The 15,670-nt window shown below is 39.6% G+C and overlaps 1 long non-coding RNA gene across 3 annotated transcripts in view; it reads right to left on the reverse strand.

The window, feature by feature from the left end:
* The window catches only part of LOC140494529 (uncharacterized), a 66,506-nt gene that overhangs the window by 18,673 nt on the left and 32,163 nt on the right, over positions 1 to 15,670 (reverse strand). For all 3 annotated transcript variants that reach the window (XR_011964000.1, XR_011964002.1, XR_011964001.1), the window contains exon 4: positions 10,432 to 10,587. This is a non-coding gene — a long non-coding RNA (uncharacterized lncRNA). The remainder of the gene's footprint in view (positions 1 to 10,431; positions 10,588 to 15,670) is intronic.

The following is a 15,670-nucleotide window of genomic DNA, read 5'->3' on the forward strand; positions in this document are numbered from 1 at the left end:
AGAATCCAAAAGAAAGAATCTGCTGAAATTGAAACATTTGTTATGTCCATCATCTGCCAAGAACTTTAAAAAAACTAGGCCAGCAAGGCAAAAGAGACTCAATCAAATTTGACAATAACAAAGTGACCAAGACTGCTGTCATTTATGAGTATTATGTCAGAGGGTGGCAACAACAAAAGCCCAGCAAGTTAATACAGAAAACATAATTAAAGCACTGTAAGCATTTTATAATTGAAATTATAGTCTGTGACAAAAACCTTTAGCTATTCCAGTTTTATTTTGGAGGTGGGGGTGGGGGGGAATGTATTGGGAACACTAACATTGCTAAGTGTACAGCCAGGGTTCAGTTAGCTATACGGTGGTCAGAGGTCTCAAGAAATTTAATTCAACTCATTATGAAATTCGATTTATACAGATTGAAAAACACCTGTCATCATTAAAAATAGATTAGAAGATAACACTCAACAAAACTTGCAAACAGCAGTAAAGTCCAAGCACAAGAATGAACAGTATAATCATTGGAGCCCAATTAGCTATTTTCCACTGATCATTTTTAGACAACAGAAGAGTCATTTCTAATGACCAGAAAGAGTGCTGGGTGAGCAGAAATATTTCAGTAAAAGAGAGAGTCTGAAAGTTTATTTCTGTAGTCAAAGACGAGTTTTGAGAAGATATGTAGCTCAGGTTGAGGCTCTCGATGTAGGTTTGCTCGCTGAGCTATATAAACCCGCTTGGGTTTATATATTTATATAACCCAAGGAAACTGAAACATCAAAATAGAAAGCGGGCTACACTACCAGTGCTTCATTCGGAGGCTCACTGAAGATGTTACCTAGTATGGTGGCAAAACGTCTGAAAACAAACCTTCCAGCTCACCGAGTAAACTTATATCCTGTGACTGAAGACGTCCAGCCTGATCAAATAAGAGGAATAAATGGTGTACAATTTCATAACAGTTACAGCAACATTCACAGATCTGGGACACGATCAAGATGAAGAAACTGCCTAATAAAGAGAGACACTATGTTTTCCAATTAGAAAGTGATTGCCTGATCAGATGTCTGGCTTGCTACAAGAGAGACTTGTTTTATAAGAGCAACTGTCTTCCAGGAAGAAAATGCAGGAAATTTAAGTGTCTCAGTTTTATATAAATGGACTAAATATCTACAAAGAACTGTGCCTCCATGGAAGTTAATCAAAAGATAAATGATCCTTCAGCATGGAAATGATCTACAAATCAGAACCAGGGCCAACATTCCTCAAGCAAGCAACCTATTAGTCCTGTAGGTTTGAATTGAGTGTATTCTGAGAACTGAGAAACATCCAGAAGGCCTACATTTAATAAGTCAAACATGCAGGAATTAATCACCTGATGAAAGAGCGGCATTCCGAAAGCTAGTGTGCTTCCAATTAAACCTGTTAGACCATAATTTGGTGTTGTGTGATTTTTAACTTTATGCAGGAATTGAGTATTGGCACATGTAAAATTTGTTGTATGCACATGATCGCATGGTGGGTTAACTATGGAATTATAGAATCCCTACAATGTGGAAGCAGGCCATTCAGCCCAAAAAGTCCACATTGAACCTAGACACACCCCCATACCTTATCCTTGTGACCCTGCATTTCCTATCAATGATTCACCTAGCCTGCACATCCCTGGACACTATGGCCATGCTAAATTGCCCAAACTACCTAATCTGCACAACTTTGGACTGTGGGAGGAAACTGGGGACAGACATGTGGAGAATGTGTGAACTACGCACAGTCTGATTTGAACCTATATCCCTGGCACTGAGAGGCAGCAGTGCAAACTACTGAGTCACCGTACCGCTCAAAACACTTGGTGTTGTGTGAGGTAATGGTTCTGAAAAGGTTAATGTTAATATTCACTAAAATATTAGTCTATATTTTATACTCAGTTCAGGAAGGGTCACTGGACTCAAAACATTAAACAGATGCTACCAGACCTGCTCAGCTTTTCCAGCAACTTCTGTTTTTGTTTCTGATTTAAAGCATCTGCAGTTCTTTCAGATTTTATTTTGTACTCTGCATTTGGTGTCAGAATCTGGTTTGATCCCCTGACTGTCTGATTCAAAAGGAGACAATGTAGGGAAACTGGCATGGTTGGCTTGCTTTAGCCACCCCTGACCTCCCCATATTGTTGTGTTCAGTTGTGAGGAGGTGCAATTGGAGGACTCTCTATTCAACATAGTTTTAATTTTCTTCACTGTACCACCTACAGATTTCAGTGAAAAAACCAATTTCAATAGGCTCATCTTGAGTGTCATCACAACTGGGCCTGGAAAATTGCAAAATATTCACATACATTCAAGGAATGTTTTGAGGATGTGACCAATAGAATAGACAATGGTGAATCAGTAGATGTTGGGTATCTGGACTTTCAAAATGCTTTTGACAAGATTCCACACAAGAGATTAAGCAAAGTTAAAGCTCATAGTATTTGAGGTAACGTCTTGACAAGGACAGAGAACTGGTTGGCAGACAGGAAGCAGAGAGTTGGAATAAATAGGTCCTTTTCAGAGTGGCAGGTAATCATGAGTGGGGTTCAGTGCTGGGACCCAAGCTGTTCAGAATATACATTAACTATTCAGATAAAGGAATTGAATGCTATATCTGCAAATAACTCTAAGCTGGGTAGTAGTTTGTGCTGTGAGGAAGATGCTAAGAGGCTGCAGGGTAATTCAGACAAACTGGCTGAGTGGGAAAAATGCAATATAAATGAGGTAATCCACTTTGATTGTAAAAGCAGGAAGACAGGTTATTACTTGAATGGCAGTTTATGAAAAGGCGAGGTGAAACAAGATATGGTTCATGATGGAACAGTAATTGAAGGTTGGTATAAAGGTGCAGCAGGCAGTGAGGAAATCTAATGGCATGCTGGCCTTCATAGCAAGAGGATTGGAGTATCAGAGTAGGGATGTCTTGCTGCAGTTTTACAGGGAGTTGATGAGGTCACACTTTGAGTATTGTATGCAATTTTGGTCTCCTAGTCTGAGGAAGGACATTCTTGCTATGGAGGGAGTCCAGCGCAGATTCATCAGACTGATTTCCCGGTTGGCAGGACTGACCTATGAGGAAAAACCGGATCGACTGGACTTGTACTCACTGGAATTTAGAAGAATGATGGACGGAGTCTCAAAAATAAAATCCTGATGGGACTAGACAGCTAGATGCAGGAAGAATGTTTCTGATGTTTGGGGGGGGGGGGGGGGGGGGGGCGGGGGGGAAGCCCAGAACTAGGGGTTACAGTTTAAGAATAAGGGCTAAGCCATTCTCGATTGAGACATGGAGGAATTTCTTAACTTAGTTGTGAACCTGTGGAATTCTCTCCCACAGGTAGTAGTTGTTGGGGCCAGTTCATTAGATATAATCAAGAGGGAACTGTCTGGCCCTTGTAGCTAAAGGGATCAAGGGATATAGAGAAAAAGCAGGAATGGGATACTGGGATTGCATGATCAGCCATAATCATTAAATGGTGACTCAAACGGCTGACCTCTGCACCTAGCTTTGATACCTTGCACTTGATATCAGTTAAGAATCAGAGACATAGCTAGTTGAAAGGACCTCAATTGGTAGTAATGTCTGGATTACTTCCAATGCCACGTGCTAGTGAGGGTAAGAACAGGAGGATATTGCAGATGAATATGTGGTTAAAGAATTGGTATAGGGGACAGGAATTCAGAATTTTAGATCATTGGGATCTTTTCTGGAGCAGTGGTGACCTGTTCAAAAGGGACGGGTTGCATCTGAACAGGAGGGACATCAATATCTCTGTGGCCAGATTTGCTGGTGCTACAAGGGACAGTTTAAACTGCATTGGCAAGGGGTGGGATCCTCAATAGCAGGGAGGTAAGTGTAAGGCTAGAAGGAGATACAGTAATCCAAATATTAAAAGTGAAGTGACAGGTCAGGCTGGAACACAACAGGGAGAAAAGAATGCCTGTTGGATTAAATTGCATCTATTTCAATGTAAGAAGGCTGACAGGAAAGGCCAACGAACAGGTATGTGGGACTGGAATATTGTAGCCATTACAGAAACATCAGTAAGGGAGGGACAGGACTGGCAGCGTAACGTGCCAGGGTATGGGTGCTTTAAGTAGGCCAGAGATGGTGGAAAGAGGGGAAAGGGAGTTGCATTTTTGACGTTGAGTATCTCTGCAGTAGTCAGAGGAAATAAATGAAGGATCATCTAGTGAGGCATTGTGGGTAGAGCTAAGAAATAAGGGGATGATTATGTTATTGGGATTGTATTATAGGCTCCCAAATAGTCAATGGGAATTAGAGGAACAAATACGCAGAGATATTGGGGAGACCAGGGTTATCATAGGGGATTTTAATTTTCCTAACATAGACTGGGCGCTGCCTGAGCATTAAGGGCTTAGATAGGGTGGAATTTGTTAAGTGTGTTCAGGAAAGTTTCCTCAAGGAGTATATAGAGGGCTATGCTCAGGAAGGGGCAAAACTCAACCTACTCTTGGGAAATAGGGCAGGACAGATGACTGAGATAACAGTGGGGAAGAACTTTGGGATCAGTGACCACAGTTTTATTCATTTTTAAAATAGTTATGGGACAAAACTGGTCTGTGTGTTCAAGTTCGAAATTGGGTCAAACAGAATTTTGATGGAATTAGACTGGAGTTTGCAGGGTTAATTGGAGTAGGTTGTTTGTAGGCAAAGGGACCTTTCGTAAGTGGGAGGTTTTTAGAAAGGTCAGATAGCTAGAGTTCAAGGTCTATGTGTTCCTGTGAGGATGAAAGGCAAGGTTAACACGAGTAGAGAACAGTGGATGACAAGAGATATTGAGGCTATGACCAGATAAAAGAAGGAGGTATAGTTAAAGTGTAGGAGAAAATTAGGACTGCAGATGCTGGAGATCTGCAGAAGGGCCCGAAGCGTCAATAGTTAAAGTATTGGCAGCTGGGATCAAGGGAATCCCTTGTACACAGAGGAACCTTGATTATCCGAACAAGATGGGTGGACACTATTTCATACAGATAATTGATTATTCAGTTAATTGATTTAATACCTTTCCTCTGGGGCACAGGGTTTTCTGTTAAGTCTGCTCCCTGTTCAGCAGACTAGGCAGCAGTACACTGCATGCGCGAATGCCCCCACAACTCCATCCAACATCACCCCCATCCCCGGGGCAGCAGGACTGTACAGAACAATGTTGGAGAGATTATCTGGGGGAGGTAGGTTTAGGGCACATGCCTGTGTAGAACTCCAGGGAAAGCATGTGGAGGGAGGGCGGGAGGTCAGTCATTTGGAGACGGTGCCTGGGCTCCCATCAGTCCAGGACTGTTCTCGGCAGCATTTCAGTAAGCACAGGTCACTTTTAATCACTGTAAACAAAAGCCGCGATCAGTGTTGGAAACATGTCTTTGATGTAATGTTTCTATCATGACCTCAAGATCTCCTTCGGATAATCGATATTTGGATAATCGAGGTTCCTCTGGCGATACAGGAGTTTACTGAAAAAAGAAATCAGGAGGGTGAAAGAGGAGCACAAGATAGCCTTGGCGGAGAAGATTAGTGAATCCAAGTACCTCTAAGTACGTTGACGGAAAAAGAATGACTAGAGAGAGAGAGAATAGGACTCCTTAAGGACCAAAGAGGACATGTTTGTGTAGAACCATAGGAGATGGATGAGGTCCTCAATGAATAAATCTTGATAAGTGATGATATCTTGGGGACAGTTAATATCACAGTAGAGGTGGTTTTGGATGTATAACAATGTATAAAGGAGGATAAATCTCCTGGTCCTGACCAAATATAAAATCGAAGAATACTGCTAGAGGTGAGAGAAGAAATAGCAGGAGCTCTGGCTGATATTTTTGCATCATTGTTAGCTACAGGTGAGGTCCTGGAAGACTGGAGGGTAGCAAATGTTATGCCCTTATTCAAGAAGGACTGCTGAGAAAACCTGGGAAGTATAGACCAGTAAGCCTAACATCTGTGGTAGGTAAATTATTGGAGAAGATTGAGGGATTAGATATACTTGCATTTGGAAAGACAGGATTTGATTGTGAAGAGTCAGCATGGCTTTGAGAGTGGGAGAACATGCCTCACAAATTCATTAGGTTTCGTTGATTAAGTGACAGGGAAGGTTGACAAGGGCAGGGTAATAGATGTAGTCAATATGGATTTCAGCAAGGTCTTGATTAGTTCCACATGGTAGACTGCTTTAGAAGGTTAGATTGCATGGAATTCGGTGGGGGGTGGGGGTGTCTGGCAAATTGGATGCAGAATTGGCTTGAAAGGATGCTTTTTGGACTGGTGACCTATGACTAGTAGCATGTCACATTGTTGTTTGTTATCTATTATTTGGTGATGAGATGAGTGTGCCCAAGGCATAAATTAGTAAGAATGCAGATGACACTGAAATAGGAAGTATCGTGAACAGTGAGGAAGGTTGTCAGAAATTGCAGCAGGACCTTGATCAGCTGGGAAGTGGGCCTAGAAATGGCAAATGAAGTTTAATATAGATAAGTGTGAGGTCTTGCTTTTTGGAAAGTTAAATCAAGACAGGAGTTTCATGGTGAATGGTAGAACCTTTAGGAGTGAGGTGGAACTTACCTACCACAGATCTTGGTGTTCAAGTTCATGGTTCTCTGAAAGTGGAGTCACAGGTAGACAGGAAATTGAAGGAGGATTTTGGCACACTGGCCTTCAGTCAGTCAGGGCATTGAGTATAGAAGTTGGGAAGTTATATTGTAGTTGGTGAGGCCAAACTTGGAGTATTGTGTTCAGTTTTGGTCACTTTGCTATAGGAAGAATGTTATTAAATTAGAAAGGAGTACAGAAGAAATTTACAAGGAAGTTGCCAAGACTCAACAGTCTGAGTGTTATACAGGGAGGTTGGACAAGCTCGGAATTTTTTTCTTAACAGTGTGGAAGACTGAGGGGGGAATCTTATAGAAGTGTGTAAGATCATGAGGCATGGATAGGGTGAATGCTGTCAAGTCTTTTTCCCCAGGATTGGGGAATCAAGGACTGGAGGGCATCAGTTTAAGGTTAGAGTCGAAAGAATAAAAGGGAACCTGAGGGGCACTTTTATTAAAAAACACAGAGGGTGGTATGCATATGGAATGAGCTGCCAGCAGAAGTATAGAGGCGGGTACACTAACAACATTTAAAAGGCATTTGGACAAATACATGGATAGGAAAGTTAAAAATCACAACACCTGATGAAGGAGCAGTGCTCTGAAAGCTAGTACTTCCAAATAAACCTGTTCAACTATAACCTCACGTTCTGTGATTTTTAACATTGTCCACCCCAGTCCAACACCAGAATCTCCAAATCATAGGAAAGATTTCAAAAGGATATTGGTCAAATGCAGGGAAATGGGGTTAGAGTGGATGGACATGTTGGTTGGCATTTATCAGTTTAGGCCAAGGGCCTGTCATTGTGCAGTAGGACTCTATAGCATTTTGTAACGTCAGTGTCATCAGTCTAACCTTGATTAGCTGTCTCAGCATATACGGATTGATATAGTGGAGGAAAATTTGCACAATTAATGGCACGCTATCTTAGAAAACAAATAAAATTCAAGAGCATTTTCCCTGCCAATTGCTACTATAAAAGCTCCAAGATTAAGAACGTAGAAGTATTGTTGCAGTCACTGGTGTTCTGCTTGATGCTGTATGGCAGACTGTGACTTGTTGTCAAATCAGAAAAAAAACAACAAAATCACTAGTCTTCCAAACAGAATCAGGCCAGAGATGCTGATCCAACCGAACAATTCTTATCACAGAAACTTATCTATAAAACATACACCAACCAAATAAAACAGCTGAATGGATTGAAAGAGTACAACATCGGATTGTAATTGTAAAGTAGAACCTTTACAGTTTAAGGTTTTGAAAGGGGTGCATTGGTAAGCTATGGTAGTAAAACTGGGGACTAAGGTTAGTGGCAATGCCTCACAGGAGCATTAACTGGAAAAGTTACATACTACTATATTTGTATCTTGCACTGTAATGTTGTTACATTTTCCTCATTGTTCTTCCAACTCACAGCTTAGGCCCCCTCTAACGTGACTCCGGAGAGATTTATTCACAGCTCCTCCTTCTGCTCAGTTCTTCCTACAGTTGATTAGTACATTAGAGCACATAACAGCTGTCAATCAGTTTTGTAGGAACAAAGCAAGTGTGAGTATCCTTTTTTATTATTTTCCCCAAAAATGCCAACTGACAAAAGCTTGTTTTATAAAGTACTAAGCTTTATCAGTGATGCCCACAGATGCAGAGTTTCCAGCAAAAGTGACAGAATAAAGACCAGAGAAAATGCTGGTTGCTTGTTTTTCCCCCCATGAAAGCCAGCATCCACCAATAGTTGTAAAGAAACCCTAATGTCTATAGGCTCACCCAAGGAATCAGAGTCTCAAAGGCAAACATTCGGAGTACACACAGACCATCATCCTCCATTGGGTCTTGACTTCACCCCCAGCAGCCAAGGTTCCTCAGTGGGAATGTACATGCAAAATAAATGTCTACCTTTGGATACATGGTAAAGAGGAGCAGTAATAGATTTTTGAAAATAATCCATTTTATTTTCTCTTTATTGGTTTCTAATGTATGTACACCAGATCAGTTGCTATTAGATTAGCTTTTCATTCCAGAATTTAAAACAAAATGCATATTTCATTGCCATAGTGGGATTTAAATCCAATGTCCCCAGAGCATGGGCTTACTAATCCAGAGGCATGACCTCTATCCACAGCCTCCCTATGCAAAAAAATTGTCTATGTATCCATCTATGTATGCCTCTCTACTGTGCCAATGTAAATCTCTACTGGGTTTCCATCTGTGCTTATAAACATCCAAGTCATTGGATTCCTATGCACAGTGTGTGTATGGCTATGTTAGTGTTTTTCTTCACAAACCTGTATTGACCTGCACACATACATATGCCCATGTGTACTTTGACATATGTGAGGCATACAGAGTGACATTAATGTTAACTCACCTTTATTACAGACATAAGTTATAGGAATTCCCTAGTCAGAGGAAGGAATCAGAGACAAAATCGAGAAAAGACAACAGAAGGGAGGCTGAAGTGATCTAACCTGCTGCTGCATCTTTACTTTTGAATATAGTGCAAGTATGAAATTATGACAGACAAAAACAAAGTCAGCTTGTTTAACAGAACCTCAAGTAAATTACAGTCTGGATTTCCAAGTGATTGGTCTGTTTTTTTTAAAAAAAACCATGTCATAAAATGAAACACTAGTGACAGTTTAGAACTCACTGTGGTTAACCAGTGTGACTTGAATAAGAGACAACAGAGTAATCACTTCAGGAGTCAAAAGTAATTCTGTAGCTAAGAACTGAGACTGGAGTACTGTAAAACAGATTTTCTGCAAGAGTCATAACAATTTGTCTGCTGTGAATATTAAATACAATGGAAAGCTTCCATTATTAATAATCCTAATCAAGTTGTCAAATTCACAAACTGGAGCTCCTTCTTACAATAAAAACGTCACATACACCACTTGTCACTGGCAATGCATTCCTATTTTGCAACACTGCATAGCTTTTGAGAGTGTGATAGAAATAAAAATTTGGTTGTGATGTTCTCATTTGAATGTCTGGTAGAACTTCAGTGAGAAGGTTCTGTATGAACAATTGGCATATGGATCAGGGATTGGAACACAGGTAGGTCCTTGGTATCTGTAAAGCAGATGAAGAACAAAACAAAAAAAATTGAGTCTTTGATTTTCAGGGTTTGAATTTTTGGCACCTCCCTTGGATTACATTTAAAAGGCGGTAGCTTGGCTGACAATCACTTGGGTGTAAGATTAAAGGATGGCTGTTAGAGGGCCCTCTTGTGGTATTAAACCCGGGCCTCTTGATCCAGGGACAAGTCCCACTTGCTGCAGAACTGTATAATAACAAGTTGATTAGAAAAACCAGTTAACTTTTGTTTGTTTCAATTTAGAGGACAACTATTGTTCACAGCACTGTGCACAATGAAAATAATATGCATTCAGGTAATACCTTTCAAAACCTCAAGGCATCTAGCACAGTTATTACATTATCTTGAAATGTAGGTATTGCTGTTGTTAGTGCCACAAAAGCAAACAATGAACTGAATAACTGAATCTGAATTTATATTAAATTAGGGTTTAGGGGTTTAATTGCTGAATTAAGTTGAGCTTAAACTAACAATCCTCAAACAACTGGGGCAATCTAATATCCAAGGTAAAAAGGATAGGATTGTGGTAAATGTCACTGGGACTAGAAATCAGGCTTCTGGGTTCAAATTGCACCAGGGCAGCTAGCACAATTGAAAACTAATTTATAAAAATTGAAAGAAAGTTAATCTAATAATAATGGTTGCAACTATTGTAGATTGTGGAAAATTATTAACACTTTTTTTTAGGGAAGGAAATCAGTCATCCTTACCCAGTCTTGCATCCAACTTCAGATCCACAATACACTAATCAACTCTTCGTTCTCCAAGCCAGATATTCATTTCGGATAATTACGGATGGGCAAATTCTGGCCTTGTCGGTGATTTCCCATATCCCATGAAAGATGATCATTTATATCTAATGGTGTCTTCAGAAAAAGGGGAAGAGAACAAAGAAAAGGATCAGAAATAGCCAACTAAATATGGTAATCTCTATACCAGTGAGAAAGTGACCGCAGGAGAGATTGACAAAAATGCCAACTTTAATCTCACTATCCCTCACTAGATAATGGGGGAATTCAGTGATAATACCATAGACTATCAAGGGGCAATAGTTAAGCACTTGCAGGAAATGGTTATCCATGCTCACAAGTGCCAGGCAACACTATTTGTCAGTATTAACCAGGTCTTGCAGCATTTGGACAGATGATTCTTCAGCTGCTGAAACTTGGTGGAGATCAGCAAAAATCTTCACTTCTGCTCTTAGAGTGGAGCAAAGGTCATTGGTAAAGTAGCTGCAGATGTTGGAGGCTAGGATATTATGCCAAGGAATTCTTGCAGATGTATCCTGGAGAAGAGATGACTGCCCAAATGACTACATTGAATCTTAAGTGTGGTCAGAGGCTATAGAATGCATACACACACACACACACACAAAATCATCCAGCTGGAAGACTGCCCAATTTTTCCCTCCATAATCCAGGGCCACAAGTACGTACAACGGAGTCAGCACTGATTTGAGCTTGTGCTTACAGCCTTTCTAATTGACTGCCTGACTCAGCTATTTCTGGAGGCAGGTAAACAAATGAGAGCTATGGTCATCAAGACAAGAGTTTTGTGCTTTCAAATAGTTTTAAGTGGTTCTAATAAAACTATATGTCAGGTTAGGGATTATATCTTTTGATGAAAATTTGGGTACCCTATTTTCCAGATGTGTACACTAATGATATTGCTGTGATGAATCACCTTCTCAAATGGTGAAATAGAGAAGGAACAATAACTACTAGCTTTGCCCAAAATGCTCAAGTCCCAGGAAATAAATTACAAGTGCCTGAAAATTGCATATTACCCCAGCTTTAACTAGTCTTTCATACTTTCAGCAGTGTTGATTGAAAGCTGGAAAAAAAAGTGCTCAGACCATAATGCAACTACATTTTTAAATAATTAGAGTCAGTAGGTGTCCAATGGAATCACATCCGAGACACGAGGGGGAAGACTAGGGGCATACAGGGACTAAATTGATTTGTCGCCATGCCAACATTCTCACAGCTGTCTTGTTAGCTCTGCTTAGTGCTGCCACAGCCTTTAGGCTGCTGGTAGATTGACACCAGCACCTAGGCTACATTATAGACAGCGTGAGGAAGCAATTCATGACAAGTTAAGCTGCCTGTTCAGGTGATTAATTACAAGCCAAAGTGCTGTTTTGTCTTTTAAAAAGAAACATTGCCTGGATTCTCATTTAAGATATCAACAAAGGCACAAATGTTTTTCTCCAACAACAGAATTAAGTTAATGTGACCTTATATCTTAAATTTGAACTAATTGTTGGGCAATAGCCATAGTCATTGCAGTTACAAAGAATGCTTAATGTGTAACGAATTACAACACCAGTGGAGGGTTCAGAAGATCGGACCTGGGAATTATATTCTTCCCCACCCTTCCCTCACCAAAGGTAGAATATTCTGGTGACATGAGAATCCAACTGGGAAAATTAGCCACTTGGATGAGAGCCTGAACTCTGCAAGTGAACAAGGGTAAGAGCAGGAAGTGGTCGAACTTTCTTTGACGGAACACTGTACTGGCTATAAAACAAAATAAGTCATAAATGGATTATGTACTTCACAGGCACTCTTATGGTATTATGGATTTTGAACAATTAAGAATGCCAAGAAATTAATAGTTTCCTGATCTCGAACTGGCTTCATAAATTCATCAGTACCCATTTTCTCACATGTGCTGGCAATGGACAATAGCTACCATAAAGGCACTGGGAGTGGAAATATTATCTAGTGTTGGGATAGAACCCCTCAACAAGTGAAAAGTGAGGTGGTTTTCACCCCTGCAATCTACATTGCTTCCTTTCGCCACATTTTCAAACCAAAAGGAGTATTCTGCCCTACCACATTTTTATAGTGATCTCTGCTTTCCCCCTTTATACACTGGGCCATCTTTCAAGTCTTCACTTGTTTGATACCCTCATTCAAACCATCTAAACCCACTCCTGCCTTCTCACCTGATTACAGGTCGTCTTTTGTTTGGTTTCTCCACTTCCTCAACCCTATTCCTGAGGCTATATTGGTTTTAAAATTGCTCATTTGTGACATCTCCCTGTTCTGATGAAATAGGCCAACCACCTATTTCTCTTTGCAGATGTCACCTGACCTATTGAATCAGCAAAATCAGAAAACCTTTAGAATGCTGAAGAAAATACTCAACCATTTACAATTTCCACTTACCAGAATTTTCCATAGGAAGTAGTTGAACAATGGTCATTACATTACAAGACATTACAAAATGGCCCAAATTTGTAGCTGAAACATAACTCACTCTGGCTGAAGTAATGACCTAATCTGATCACATGCATACATAAAGAGGTAAAGTAAATGTCATTCATGGAACAAAAAAAACAGAAAAATGTTCAAGCCATGGAGGAGGTAAAAAAACAGGGTCATACACTGGACAAGTGGATCTTCACCTTGAATTCAATTCTACCTTGCAACAACTGGCTTTTTGGAATTCTTCTAGACAACCTTTGTAAATGAAAGCCTGGAGTTTGTAGAGTTACCCATTGCAAATCTACATTTATTAACCTAAAATCAGTCGAAGCTTATTTATAGGTGTGTAATTTAATCCTCACCACCTACATACAATTAAACAAATCCTCTTTTTAAATAAAAAATGGGCTATGTGAAGACTTACATATTCTTTGCATAGTATTAATTTGCAATATGTCCTTCCTGTAGGACCCTTGCTCATTGTTTGCTAGAAAAAAATGTGTTATTGAAAGGAGTGTTACTGACTGAGTTCGAAGCAACAGGTTCATGGAGGGAAAAAGGCTCATAACAGCAGAATCCCCAAGCAGTCCAAGCTGGAGAAATCCTAAGCTTTTTAGATGTTAGAAACTAAAAAGCTTTGGAACCAGAAGGCTTAAATGGTAGTCAGAAAAAGACATTAGTTAGCGAACTTATCTTAAGTGAGCCTGTTGATGAGAGACATGAACTGAAGAAAACAACATCTGGTAAGTGCACAGCAATTTGCTCAAAGGAAGACGATTATAGCCTCTTGCTCAGCAAGTATATCTGTAGGTGGAGATAGGGGTTCACAGAGGTTTAACTCTCTGTTAAAGGTTATCCTGAGATAAAAAGGGAAGAAATCTTTCCTTATGTTCGTAATGAGATCATTCCAATGGCTCAAAGTGTAAAAGGATTTTTTTTAAAAAAAAGGGAAAAACATGCTTTGATAAAACATACATCAGCAATGTCTTCCATGTTTAGGTGACGGACCACGGTAAACAACCAGAAAAATAAACTCATTGTCTATCAAGTGACAGTTCACTCTGGGATCTGACTTGTTCAAGTATCTCAAATCAACTGTGATCATTAGAATTGTCAAACAATTTGATAGTCTGCGTCTGCCTATATTTAAGATTTATTTTTACTCCAACATTTGATTGAAGCAAGCAAGGTCAATTCACAATCTTTTCTCACTTAAACCCTTTATATAAAAAAATACATTATTGAAGATTACCCACATTCAAAGGGTATATGATCTTCAGTAAGCCTTTTGTACAGAATACCATTTTAAGTTTTGGCAAATAGAATCCCATATCCCCTTCTTACACACCAAAAGAGGTCAAATGTTTCAGCAAAATACTTTTGACAACCCTTTCTTTTTAAGCCTAAAGGGAAACACTCCCCATTATTTGAAAAAAATATGAAAGCAACTGTATCGGAAAGATGGAAGCAATACTGAAAATAACCAGCTTCATACTTATCCAGACTTGGGTTATGCTTGATTTTCCCTAAAATTTTCTTAACACCACAGTATCTTGTCAGAGTAGAGTACTTAACTCCAACACATTAAAAAGTTGCATCCTGCCAATTATTTTCAACCTTAACTGGTTGATCAATGCCCTGCCACTTTAGATAACATTTTACTGTGACAAGTTCATACAATTAAATGGATAGTCATTACAAATCAACAAATATTTAAGTTTGAGTTATTCCAGACCTATTCTACTTAATATCTAAAACAGTAAATAATTGTGGCTTACAAGCCCACAATTTTAAATTCCTCAGCATCATTCTATAAGCAATTAACATGCACTGTGAACATGCCTGAAAATGTTCCTTTGTAATAACAAAACTGAAAAATTGCAGGACTTGTGTCCAACAGACTTTCAGAAAAAAAACAGATCTTGCTCAAAGTACCACAGTCTGGAAGCAGTATTCAGACAAGGCACATTGGTTTGGTTTTTGTCTGCTGCCTCTTTGAATGTCCACTCCCCTTTTTAAATGCTCAGTGGTTAGACAGGGTTTGCACTTCAACAGTATGTGGAATGAATGATAGTTAAAATATTACTTAAATTTTCTGGGTTGTACAATGTTAAGCAATATGAAGGTACTATGATTCAAGTACCCAGAATGAATGATTGTTTTATTAATAATCATCAAGATAAAATGAACCTTAAACTTTGGGACCTACTTTTGACAAGTGTATTACCAGAGCCCATTAGACCCATGACAATGATTACCCATTTTTACATTTCTACTCCATCTTGGTCAGGAATGTCACTGTTATTGGAAGTTTGGACCCTACTCATTTCGCCATTCTGTCTACAGGAACCTCTTTGCAGAGGTATTGCAGAAAGCTTAAATCTGGTCATTGGATGTACAAGTATGGAACAAAGTGAAGTGTCTTTGACCTTTACATTTAGATCCATGAGGATCAACTCATTAAATACCCATATCATTGGAAGTTTCACAATGTGAGGTTATCCAACGTTTATAGTTTTTAAAATAGATTTCATATTTAGCACTAAAAATTCCACCTCCACATAATCTTTCACAGGACTGAATTTTATGCAACTTTTAGACAGGTTTTTCTTCCCCCAGAATGACAGCGTCATTGGTAAGCCCATCTTTCCACATCCCCTCAGGAGGTAGTGGTGAGCTGCTTCCTTGAACTGCAGCAGGCCATTTGGTACGTAGTGACTTTTGCCACGGAGTTCAA

Source organism: Chiloscyllium punctatum, chromosome 24 (assembly GCF_047496795.1).
Source record: "Chiloscyllium punctatum isolate Juve2018m chromosome 24, sChiPun1.3, whole genome shotgun sequence".
In the NCBI taxonomy this organism is placed as follows: Eukaryota; Metazoa; Chordata; class Chondrichthyes; order Orectolobiformes; family Hemiscylliidae; genus Chiloscyllium; species Chiloscyllium punctatum.